This window comes from Oncorhynchus clarkii, chromosome 21 (assembly GCF_045791955.1).
Source record: "Oncorhynchus clarkii lewisi isolate Uvic-CL-2024 chromosome 21, UVic_Ocla_1.0, whole genome shotgun sequence".
Classification (NCBI taxonomy): domain Eukaryota; kingdom Metazoa; phylum Chordata; class Actinopteri; order Salmoniformes; family Salmonidae; genus Oncorhynchus; species Oncorhynchus clarkii.
This window is the reverse complement of record NC_092167.1, coordinates 8,147,309-8,159,958: the sequence shown is the minus strand read 5'-3', so window position 1 is coordinate 8,159,958 and position 12,650 is coordinate 8,147,309. Positions and strand designations below refer to the sequence as shown.

At 44.7% G+C, this 12,650-nt stretch overlaps 1 protein-coding gene across 6 annotated transcripts in view; it reads left to right on the top strand.

Moving 5' to 3' along the window:
* The window catches only part of LOC139378448 (ankyrin repeat and sterile alpha motif domain-containing protein 1B-like), a 308,202-nt gene that overhangs the window by 139,062 nt on the left and 156,490 nt on the right, over window positions 1-12,650 (top strand). The window lies entirely within an intron of this gene.

Below are 12,650 nucleotides of genomic sequence, written 5' to 3'. Positions count from 1 at the left end.
TGTAGTGTCCAATGCTGCAGTCATAGTAAGCTGTAGTGACCAATGCTGCAGTTATAGTAAGCTGTAGTGACCTTGTCACGCCCAGCCATCCTCTCCTCATCTCGCTAGAACATTCTGCTGACATTGTCAGGCACTACCCTTGGGATTCTTAGAACCGCTGGGAGTGTGTGTGTGTGTGTGTTTGTGCGTTGCCCTCAGGGTTGCAGATAACTGTGTCCTCGAGGGGAAAAGAACAGAACAGAGGTTCTGGAGGTCTGATAAGAGAGTCTTGGGGAACAGAGGATGAGGAAGAGGTGGGGTCAGATGTTTGAGTTTCATATCAGTCATAACCAAGATCAAATTGTTTTGATGAAATATAACTTTGCACTTTGTTCTTATACAGACTTCAATACACTTGAATATGTTACATATGTGACTATTGTTATTTAAATTGATCATTGAGAAACACCCCCTGGATGTCTTGTGTGATGGTTTATTCCATAGAACACACTGTTTGGAGTGTTCCAATGTGCTGGTTCGAAACCCCAACTAGGGGAAACATCTGCCGATGTGCCCTTGAGCAAGGCACTTAACCCTAATTGCTCCTGTAAGTTGCTCTGGATAAGCGTATCTGCTAAGTGACTAACGTTACATTGTAAAAGTAATGGAAATGCAGTTGAAGGAAGGCTGTTCAGGAGGTATCGGTGTCCCATGTTGCTCAGTTGGTAGAGCATGGCGCCTTCAATGCCAGGGTTCTGGGTTCGATTCCCATGGTATGCACTCACTACTGTAAGTCTCTCTGGATAAGAGTGTCTGCTGAATGACTCAAATGTAAAAAATGTAAGATAAGTGGAGATAAGTGTGCGTGTGTTTGTGTGTAATTACATTCGTTTCTCATGGCTAATATTTATGGGGAATGCATTAAGTATCAAACCAAGCTTTCAGACAGGGAATGCATTAAGTATCAAACCAAGCTTTCAGACAGGGAATGCATTAAGTATCAAATCAAGCTTTCAGACAGGGAATGCATTAAGTATCAAATCAAGCTTTCAGACAGGGAATGCATTAAGTATCAAATCAAGCTTTCAGACAGGGAATGCACTAAGTATCAAACCAAGCTTTCAGACAGGGAATGCATTAAGTATCAAACCAAGCTTTCAGACAGGGAATGCATTAAGTATCAAACCAAGCTTTCAGACAGGGAATGCATTAAGTATCAAACCAAGCTTTCAGACAGGGAATGCATTAAGTATCAAATCAAGCTTTCAGACAGGGAATGCATTAAGTATCAAATCAAGCTTTCAGACATGGAATGCATTAAGTATCAAATCAAGCTTTCAGACATGGAATGCAACACAATGTGCTTCACAGGAAAAAACTATGAAGATAAAAATATATTTACATTACAACAAACATAAGAGGATAAAATATCAAATTCAACTGAATGACTAAAAAGCACCCGAAGGAAAAGCACCCGAAGGAAAAGCACCCGAAGGAAAAGCACCCTAAGGAAAAGCACCCTAAGGAAAAGCACCCTAAGGAAAAGCACCCTAAGGAAAAGCACCCGAAGGAAAAGCACCCGAAGGAAAAGCACCCGAAGGAAAAGCACCCGAAGGAAAAGCACCCGAAGGAAAAGCACCCTAAGGAAAAGCACCCTAAGGAAAAGCACCCGAAGGAAAAGCAAAGCTAAAAAGGTGTTTTAAGATCTCTTTTAAATATGTCCAGTTTCGACCCTCCTCAGGTTCTCTGGCAGACTATTCCAGAGGCTGGGGGCATAGTAACTACCTTTCTATGCCTCTTGGTCCTGGGCTTTGGGATAGTTAAAAGGCTGCCTCTCCATGCCTCTTGGTCCGAGGCTTTGGGATAGTTAAAAGGCTTCCTCTCCATGCCTCTTGGTCCTGGGCTTTGGGATAGTTAAAAGGCTTCCTCTCCATGCCTCTTGGTCCTGGGCTTTGGGATAGTTAAAAGGCTTCCTCTCCATGCCTCTTGGTCCTGGGCTTTGGGATAGTTAAAAGGCTTCCTCTCCATGCCTCTTGGTCCTGGGCTTTGGGATAGTTAAAAGGCTTCCTCTCCATGCCTCTATGGGATAGTTAAAAGGCTTCCTCTCCATGCCTCTTGGGCCTGGGCTTTGGGATAGTTAAAAAGCTTCCTCTCCATGCCTCTTGGTCCTGGGCTTTGGGATAGTTAAAAGGCTTCCTCTCCATGCCTCTTGGTCCTGGGCTTTGGGATAGTTAAAAGGCTTCCTCTCCATGCCTCTTGGTCCTGGGCTTTGGGATAGTTAAAAGGCTTCCTCTCCATGCCTCTTGGTCCTGGGCTTTGGGATAGTTAAAAGGCTTCCTCTCCATGCCTCTTGGTCCGAGGCTTTGGGATAGTTAAAAGTCTGCCTCTCCATGCCTCTTGGTCCTAGGCTTTGGGATAGTTAAAAGGCTTCCTCTCCATGCCTCTTGGTCCGAGGCTTTGGGATAGTTAAAAGGCTTCCTCTCCATGCCTCTTGGTCCTGGGCTTTGGGATAGTTAAAAGGCTTCCTCTCCATGCCTCTTGGTCCTGGGCTTTGGGATAGTTAAAAAGCTTCCTCTCCATGCCTCTTGGTCCTGGGCTTTGGGATAGTTAAAAGGCTTCCTCTCCATGCCTCTATGGGATAGTTAAAAGGTCAGTAACAAAGGACCTGAGGGACCTACTGGGTACATACATTAAAATCATGTCTGACATATATTGAGGTGCACAATCGTAGATTGATTTACAAACCAATAGATAATTAATTCTAAAACTCACCAGACAGAAGAGCATTACAGGAGTCAAGCCTGCTTGTAATAAAAGCATGGATGAGTCTCTGTATCAGCCTTAGAGAGAAACGGCAACACCTTGGCAATGTTCCTCAAGTGGTAAAAATATATCGGTCACATTCCTAATGTTTGATTCAAAATTGAGTTTAGAATCTATAATAACACCTCGTTTTTAACCTGGTGTTTTATCTGTCTTGCCCTAAAATGTGCCCCCAGATTTTCTCTCTGTGCTTTGGCGCCAAACAATAAGTACCTTGTTCTTGTCTTGATTTAGTTGGAGGAAGTTGTGAGCCACCCAAGTATTTAAATCACTAATACAATAAATGATCCGTAAAGGTAAAATCCTCTGGTAACACAGAAACACAAAGTTGTGTCTGCGTAGCAGTGAAAACCAATGCTGTGCTTTCTGATAATGCTGCCAAGGGGTAACATATATAAACTGAACAGTACCAGACCCAAAATCGAACGTTATGGAACGCCACAACTCTTGACTGGTTAAATAGGTCTTAAAGGACAGAGAGCAGTTTGGCATCTGTGTTGGCTTTAAGATAATTTACCTCTTTAACTAAGGCTGTCTCTGTGCTGTGGTGGGCCCGAATACCACATTGGATTTTTTTTTTTTAAATGCCCCAAAAATTTTCCAAGATGCTCTCTCAGAATATCATAAAGGACCTGCAACTTTGACTTTCTTCACTTCCGCTCAATTAAATGTATTAGTTTCCTCCCTCATCTCTGTTTGGATGAGGCCTTTTTCAACTTTACTGGAGCCATGGCATCAATGGTTGCCTTTTAATTTGCTATTAAAGTTATCAGAAGAAGAAGGCAGAATAGGTGGTGGAGTGTTGTTCATACACTCAATAACATCTGTATCAATGTCAGAGGTGAGATAGTACTTCTTAATAATGCGTTCAGTATTACACTGCGCTATGGGCAACAAGGTAGTAAAAAATATGGAGTGGTGATCAGATAAAGCAACATCAATAATCGAGGATATGTCAATAGAAAGCCCCTTGGTAATAACCAGGTCCAGAGTGTGGTCGCGGTTATGGGTGAGCCCAGTAGAAAGCCCCTTGGTAATAACCAGGTCCAGAGTGTGGTCGCGGCTATGGGTGAGCCCAGTAGAAAGCCCCTTGGTAATAACCAGGTCCAGAGTGTGGTCGCGGTTATGGGTGAGCCCAGTAGAAAGCCCCTTGGTAATAACCAGGTCCAGAGTGTGGTCGCGGTTATGGGTGAGCCCAGTAGAAAGCCCCTTGGTAATAACCAGGTCCAGAGTGTGGTCGCGGTTATGGGTGTGCCTGGTAACATGTTAGATAAAGTCCATAGAGTTCAAAAGATGAATACGTTCGATGGCCTTGGCGTCAGTCTCTTTGTCAACATGAATATTAAAATCGCCCAACACAATGATTTTATCATAGTTCTCAAGGACAATCGAGAATAGTTCAGAGGAATCAGTAAAGCAAGTTGGGCAGTACTTTGGTGGCCTATACAGGTAACTGATGCAAGCAGTAGAATCAGATTTAAAAATCAGGTAAAACTACACCTAATGGAACAGCGGGGACTGTGAAGAGACACACACGCAGGAACAGCTTGGGGCGGCAGGTGGTTAGTGCGTTGGGCCAGCCAACTGAAAGGTTGCTAGATCGAATCCCCGAGCTGAGAAGGTAAAAATCTGTCGTTCTACCCCTGAACAAGGCAGTTAACCCACTGTTCCCCGGTAGGCCGTAATTGTAAATAAGAATTTGTTCTTAACTGACTTGCCTGGTTAAATAAAAAAATAAAAACAAAGGACCAGCCATTTCTGTAGGAGTTGATATGGTTTCCAATTCCTCTGTTGCTTATTCTGACAGGGAGGACTGGATCAGTACCAGACCCTGTCTGTCAGTCTCTATAACAGTTTGATGTTGCTGGGACTGGATCACTACCAGACACTGTCTGTCAGTCTCTATAACAGTTTGATGTTGCTGGGACTGGATCACTACCAGACACTGTCTGTCAGTCTCTATAACAGTTTGATGTTGCTGGGACTGAATCAGTACCAGACCCTGTCTGTCAGTCTCTATAACAGTTTGATGTTGCTGGGACTGGAGCAATACCAGGCCCTGTCTGTCAGTCTCTATAACAGTTTGATGTTGCTGGGACTGGATCAGTACCAGACCCTGTCTGTCAGTCTCTATAACAGTTTGATGTTGCTGGGACTGGAGCAATACCAGGCCCTGTCTGTCAGTCTCTATAACAGTTTGATGTTGCTGGGACTGGATCACTACCAGGCCCTGTCTGTCAGTCTCTATAACAGTTTGATGTTGCTGGGACTGGATCACTACCAGACACTGTCTGTCAGTCTCTATAACAGTTTGATGTTGCTGGGACTGGAGCAATACCAGGCCCTGTCTGTCAGTCTCTATAACAGTTTGATGTTGCTGGGCCTGGATCACTACCAGACACTGTCTGTCAGTCTCTATAACAGTTTGATGTTGCTGGGACTGGATCACTACCAGGCCCTGTCTGTCAGTCTCTATAACAGTTTGATGTTGCTGGGACTGGATCACTACCAGACACTGTCTGTCAGTCTCTATAACAGTTTGATGTTGCTGGGACTGGAGCAATACCAGGCCCTGTCTGTCAGTCTCTATAACAGTTTGATGTTGCTGGGACTGGATCACTACCAGACACTGTTTGTCAGTCTCTATAACAGTTTGATGTTGCTGGGACTGGAGCAATACCAGGCCCTGTCTGTCAGTCTCTATAACAGTTTGATGTTGCTGGGACTGGATCACTACCAAGCCCTGTCTGTCAGTCTCTATAACAGTTTGATGTTGCTGGGACTGGATCACTACCAGGCCCTGTCTGTCAGTCTCTATAACAGTTTGCGATGTTGCTGGGACTGGAGCAATACCAAACCCTGTCTTTCAGTCTCTAAAACAGTTTGATGTTGCTGGAAATAATCCTGGAACCCCTGTGGTTAGGGTGAATCCCGTCTCTTTTAAAAAGTGCTGGTTGCTCCCACAGCAAAACAAATTTGTCACAAAAGGAGACATTCCTGGTTCTTCAGGTACTTATTCAGGGCAAAGAGTCAGCTGGAACATCGGTAGCACGGGAGGGTGCCAGAGATGATTATTATCTTCCCTGTGCTAGCGGGTCTTAAACATTGTTTGTAGTCCTCCCTCAGTTCCTCAGATTTCTTAAAACGAAGGTAGTTAAAACCTACCTGAGTGACGATGGTGTCAATATTGGAGTAGTAAGCCAGAACTCTGGGCAGGAGAGAGTTGTTGTCATGGACATGGGCTCCTGGGTAACAGTGGACCTTGGTTGGGAACAGAACGTAGGCAGGCCAAAATCTCTCACCATCGAGCTGCCTACAATGATGGTGGTCGTGATGGAATCCGATGGGGAAACAACCTGCTGAACTGTAGTGGCCGTGGGGGGCTGTTGGTATACACCGAGGATCCATACTGACTCCTGGGGCTGGTAGGTCCGTCTCAAACGGGGCAAAGCTGTTTGCTAGCTGAATCCGATCTTCTCGGATAGATGTGTGGCCAGAATGCCTCCCCGATCTCCTACGCCTTGCTCCCATGGGCCATGGAGGTGAGCTTAGCATCTGTCCGTTGGATTGGGACGGATCAAGACTTATTGACATATTGATATAACAGGGGCTAAGATGGGGAGAGGTCTGTCTGTAAAATAAAGTGCTGCTCTACTTTCTTAACAACAATATCAACAAGGCAGGTCCTACAGGCCCTAGTCTGGTCGACCTGGACTACTGTTCAGTCGTGTGGTCAGGTGCCACAACGAGGCACTTAGGAAAATTACAATTGGCTCAGAACAGGGCAGCACGGCTGGACCTTAAAAGTACACAGGGAGCTGACATGAATGATATGCATGTCAATCTCTCATGGCTCAAAGTGGAGGAGAGATTGACGGGGTCGGCCTCAAAACTTTAGCTATTGTTAAAAAACGATTTCATGTAATCTATTTGATAAAAACAACTAACCGAGTGTAGACAGTACACTGTTGAGCGCTCTGATGACTTTTCATCAGAAATATGCGATTATGCTTTTTCAGCTCGTATTTATGGTTGATGCATTGTGTGTGTATGTGTGTGTGTGTGTGTCCACACAGGTGGTTGTGTGTTTGTGTGTGCATATGAGCACACGTTTGTTTGTGTGTGTGTGTATGCATGCTTAACCATGTGTGTGTCATTACTCTCTCATAAACTAACTGTGTTGGTCGTATGGATTATGATTGTGTTACCGTCGCTAATGTTTATGTGCAACACTATTCATCTTCCCTGGCATTTCCATGTTAAATATTCATACATTAGCTAATACAGTTAGCATGAAATTGGTTCCCACGGGCTAATCCTTCTAGTCAAGTCAGCATTTTCTCACAACTCACTGTCTACTGCTAAGGTTCAGTCTCGGCTGGCGTTGCTAATGTTGGCTATGATGTTATTAGACAACGTAATACAGTATTTGCCTATGTGGGTTCTACTTTGCAACTTCTGTTCATCAGTAATATGCAATTGACTCCAGATAAGTTCACTAAGTTTAAATGTGCAGCTCACTTCACCATTTCCAGGATATCCTTCTAGATACCGTACAGTGCCTAGAAAGTCGACACCTCCATTTTGTTGCGTTACAAAGTGGGATTGAAATAGATTTAATTGTCATTGATCTACACAAAATACTCCATAACAAAGTGAAAAGTAAATTTGATATATATATATATTACAAATGAATAAAACTTAAATAACTAAAATATAGCTGTTGCATAATTACCCTCCCCCTTTGTTTAGGCAGGCCTAAATTAGTTCAGATGTCAAATTTGGCTTAACAAATCACATGATAAATGATATGGCCTCACTCTGTGTGAAATAATAATGGTTGCCGTGTTTTTTTTGAATGACCCCCCCCCCTTCTTTTGTCCCCATACATACAACATAGGTAAGTTAAATGGCTTTGATAGGAGAACATAAACATATTATGCATATGTAGTCTTCTTTAGTGCACTTATTCAAAGGCCCAAGCCATTGTACAAGAAGTCCACTTAGGTTCAAGGCAATATTCAAGAGCGTTGTAGTTTATTATGCTTAATGTCATCTCTCCTTTAAATTATACCTATTTAAATGTTGTGGTTTTGGGGTACAGCAGTGAAAGTGGCATGTTTGGGAACTTTCTCTTTTCTCTAACCCATCTCTCCTCTCCTAGGCATCCCTGTCTACCTATCTCTCTGTCTCTCCCTGCCTCTCTCTCTCTCCATCTCACTCCGTCTCTCCCTGCCTCTCTCTCTCCATCTCTCTCTGTCTCTCTCTGCCTCTCTCTCTCCATCTCTCTCTGTCTCTCTCTGCCTCTCTCTCTCCATCGCTCTCTCCATTTCCATCTCTCTCTGGTATGATATAATAGTTGAACCATACAGCCACTCTACAAAGGTCATTAATCCTCTTCCTCTCCACAGAGAGAGGGAGGCCCCTACCACACATACTAAGGGTCCCCACTGCGTCATATATACTTTATGGTCCCTCCTAGAGAGTCATACTGACTGAGTCACCCCAGGCCTTCATAACCAGCTAATATACAATTCGTCATATTTTATGATTCAGCTCTGTTCCTCACAAGTGATAAGGAAGTTGCTGTGGAGGCAGAAATCATCTCCTTGGAAAGGGGCATTTCTGCAGTATATAATCTGCATCACATGATTATATGAATAGCCGCTGGATACTGGTGCTTGGTGTCATCGGAGGGCTGAAGAATAAATCAGTGACCTACACTAGCTAAATGAGGCCTGAAAAACAAGTTAGAGACCTACGCTAGCTAAACGAGGCCTGAAAAACAAGTTAGAGACCTACGCTAGCTAAACGAGGCCTGAAAAACATGTCAGAGACCTACGCTAGCTAAACGAGGCCTGAAAAACAAGTCAGAGACCCACGCTAGCTAAACGAGGCCTGAAAAACAAGTCAGAGACCTACAATAGCTAAACAAGGACTGAAGAACAAGTTAGAGACCTACACTAGCTAAACGAGGACTGAAGAACAAGTTAGAGACCTACACTATCAGTAGATGTGAGAAAGGACACTAGCCTGGTCCCAGATCTGTTTGTGTTGTCTTTTCTGAGTCATGAGAACAAAGGATGTCATGTACACTGTGTCAATCAATCCACTAGCAGATTTCAGATTAGTGAGTAGAACCTAATGTGCTCGTTGATCAGTGGTAAACATTTTCTCGGGTCCATTTTCTGTATCTCTTGAAGAATTCAGTACATCTCAAACTGTAATATCAAGATTTCGGCTGCAAGGCCTTTCTCAAGACACAAAGGAAAGGCAAACGTTCACTAGAAAAGTGTATCAGTTGGTTGGAGCACCTGCCTGAGGTTCTGATGAAGAGGCTGTCCTTGATGTTCTACTCTGGAGACTGCAGATGTTCCGTGCTCAGATGACTCAACTGGTTGCTATAGTTACGCCTTGTTAATGAAGAGAAGGTGTGTACAGTATGTTCCAGGAGTAATGAATGCCGATGTCATCACTGTGTCCAAATCAGGCAGTTCTATCCTGGGTAGAGCTACGGTGGAACAGATAATTAAATGATAATTAGGATAACTTATGCTTATCGTATTCACCATTGTCATCGTCGTTGTCATCACCATGACCATCATCATAATTTTTGCACTGAAGTAATGGAAATCAAATAAAATCCCAATAGATCAACAGTCTTGATTCTTCATCCATACTCAGACCTGAATAAGCCCTTACTAACTAACAAAATGACCATACACCTGAGTGATATGGAGCACTCCCCATGGCTGTGTACCTTGAGGGCCCTGCTCTAGCAGTTTTCTCAAGTCCATGGGGTTAGTAATGGTACTCAGGGAAACTGGCACCGGCTCTACTCAGGGAGGCCATGTTGGGGAGGTGGAGTAATTTCCTGAAAGGAGAGGATTTCTCCGGGGTGAGCTCAGTAAGCTAATGCTGAGGTAACTGATTTCTCTAGGATTAGCTGTCCACTGAGTAAAATACCATTCTTAGAGGCTAGCCATCTCACTCTCGCTCACCCCCCCTCCCCCTCTATCTCTCCCCCCTCTCGCTCTCATTCCCCCCGGCATGAGGTCAGGAGCGTTGTGTTGTGGAATGGTCTCAGAGGGACTATTGTCCTCTCATGCCCCGTTCCTCTACGATGGTTCTTGACCCCCGACCCCCTCCTCTAATCAAATATGAGGAAATGCCAGTAAATTACAGCGTCCTTCATTTCTGCTGCAGTCTAAACTGCTTGGTCTGTCTGTTAGGCAGGGATAGGGGAGCGAGGGAAAGAGGAGTGGGTTAGAGAGAGAGAGGGAGAGACTGTTTGCACAGTGCTAAGGGGACGAAAACCAGGAGGAGTGGGATATGTGGAATGAGAGAGGGAGGAAGAGATTGAATGAAAAAAAGGGGCTGTTCTGTTTTGCACTTTATTGTTGTATTATTTAGGTCAAGAAGTTAAAAAATAAGATGAACTTTTTGATGAGAACCTGTAAGTCTGCAAGCACACACACAGAACACAACCTGAGAGATGTCAGTCGGGTCAGAGTCACATGTCCTTCAGGATAGTAGCTCCAGGGACGTGACTGTAGTATCAACAGATTTCCTATTTGGGTTACCGGCCTGACACACACACACACACACACACACACACACACACACACACACACACACACACACACACACACACACACTGCTAAGAGACTGCTAATTAGTGGCCGGAGGAGGACTCTTTTTGTCTGTTCCCTTCCTGTGGCAGACACACAAGTTCCTCTGTGTCCTATCTCTCCACATATAAAGAGAGAGCGAGGGGGGAGAGAGGGAAAGAGAGGAAGTGTGTGTTTAAGACACCGTCTTGTTTGGACATTGAGCTCATTGCGTGAACCTACTCAACCTTCTCACCCCCTACACCAGGAAGTGGAGGTGGGATCAACTATTAACAGGTAACACAAACTGCCTTAGCACCTCTGAGTTGACTTGGTATGCAGATGGTGGTGTGGCGTCTCTGGTGCGCCGGCCTTTTACACACTTTCTGATTGAGTGGGAGTCTGGAGAGGTGGGGACTGGGGGACTAAAGTGTCTGGTAGTAGAGAATGGCTCTCGCTTTGAGTTGAACAACTTTTACCTATTTAGATAGGAGAACAAATAGAACAAAATTGTGTTTGAGAGAGAGACGGGGAGACCGAAAAGAGAGGGAGGAAATCCCTGCTTCAAACCCACTTGTAGCATACTTCCTTCCTCTGAACCAGCCCTTTTCTCTAACTCATTTTCCACCCTCCTTTCCTCGGGATTCAGTAAAACTGTTGTAGTTACTCTGAAGTAAGTTGGAGTGTATCCACTAGGCTTTCATTTTTTTCTCTCTCTTTCTCTGGTTCTCTCGGTTCACCGCTGCGTTGCTCTCCTCTGTTTTATTCTCTCCGTAGTAAGTTTGTAGTTCCTCCACTGCCTCTCTCCCTGAGATGGCTGGGTGGACGGGAGAGAGGGAGAGGAGGAGGGAGAGGCTGGGGTGCTGGTGTGTTCTTTACACAGGCAGGCGAGTAAACTTGAGGGATGAAGAGGAAAAGAGAGAGAATAAAAAGCCAGAGAATGAGATTTGGTTTGTAGATTTATGCAAAAAAGTTTCAGAGAGAGAGAGAGAGAGAAAGAGAGAGAGAACGAGACAGAGAGAACGAGACAGAGAGAGAGAGAGAGAAGGTGAAATAAGAACAGACAGAGTGGGAGAAAAGTGATGAAAGGGATATTGTGACAGGGAGGGAACATGATGTACATTATGAAGTCAGAGAGGATAGAGAATGAGAAAAGAGAGAGATGGTTTGATGTGGAGGATAAAGACAGGCATTCCTGTCTTCTCCCTCTGGACCACTGCACCCAGAGATGGGTTGCACAAAGAACCCAAGTTGTCTAATAAGCCCCAGAAGGGGAACCCATGATAGCTCCAGAGAAAGGCTGTGTGCGTCCCAATTGGCACCCCGTTTCCTTTATAGTGCACTACTTTTGACCAGGGCATTAGGGCTCCAGTCAAAAGTAGAGCACTATTTCGGTAATAGGATGCCATTTGGGACACAGTCTCTCTTGGGTTCTTCATCTATCAGGAAATCCCAGTATAAAGGGTGTTGGCTGTAACTGATAAGGGTCACAATTCGCAGGGCCACAGTTTTTGTCTCAAGTTTTTTATGGAGTGTAATTACTTCTGATGACTGTAAGCATATTGACGTGAAATGTTAACCCATACCATACTATTACTGTCTGAAACCACGTGTGACATCACCGGCTGGTACTTTACATGGGCTAGAGTAACGTGACTCAAATTCAATAGACCTTCTGGTCTTTTGTGTATGTGTGCAACACATGGGTGTGGGTGTGTGGTTGTGTGTCTGAGCAACACGTGGTTGTGTGTGTCTGTGCAACACGTGTGTGTGTGGTTGTGTGTCTGTGCAACACATGGGTGTGTGAGAAAAGGAGCACACAGACTGAAGTTTTATATTAGCTACTGTAACACGACACATTGAGTAGTGAATGTGTGTGTGTGTGTGTGTGTGTGTGTATACACACGAGACAGATTATCTAGGGAGTGATCATTCAATCAAAGACGAGGATTAATCTTCTCTGCATGCGTTCAGTGCGTGATTGATGGCCCAGTGGTGTCTGGGTAATGTAGTAGACAATGAGGTCAGAGAGGAGCGGGGAGTCGATAGGGTTCAGGGGAAATTAACACACCTGGGGTGAGTCATGGACATCGCCACGGCGGTACCACGGCAACCAAATATGGTGGGGTGACCCGGGCGACGTCTCAGTAATGATGATGGAGTGGTGCATTATGGGAAACACAGGCATCTATTGCCCATGCGTCTCTGGTGAGAAATGTCTGCCTTTCCTGCGCACTC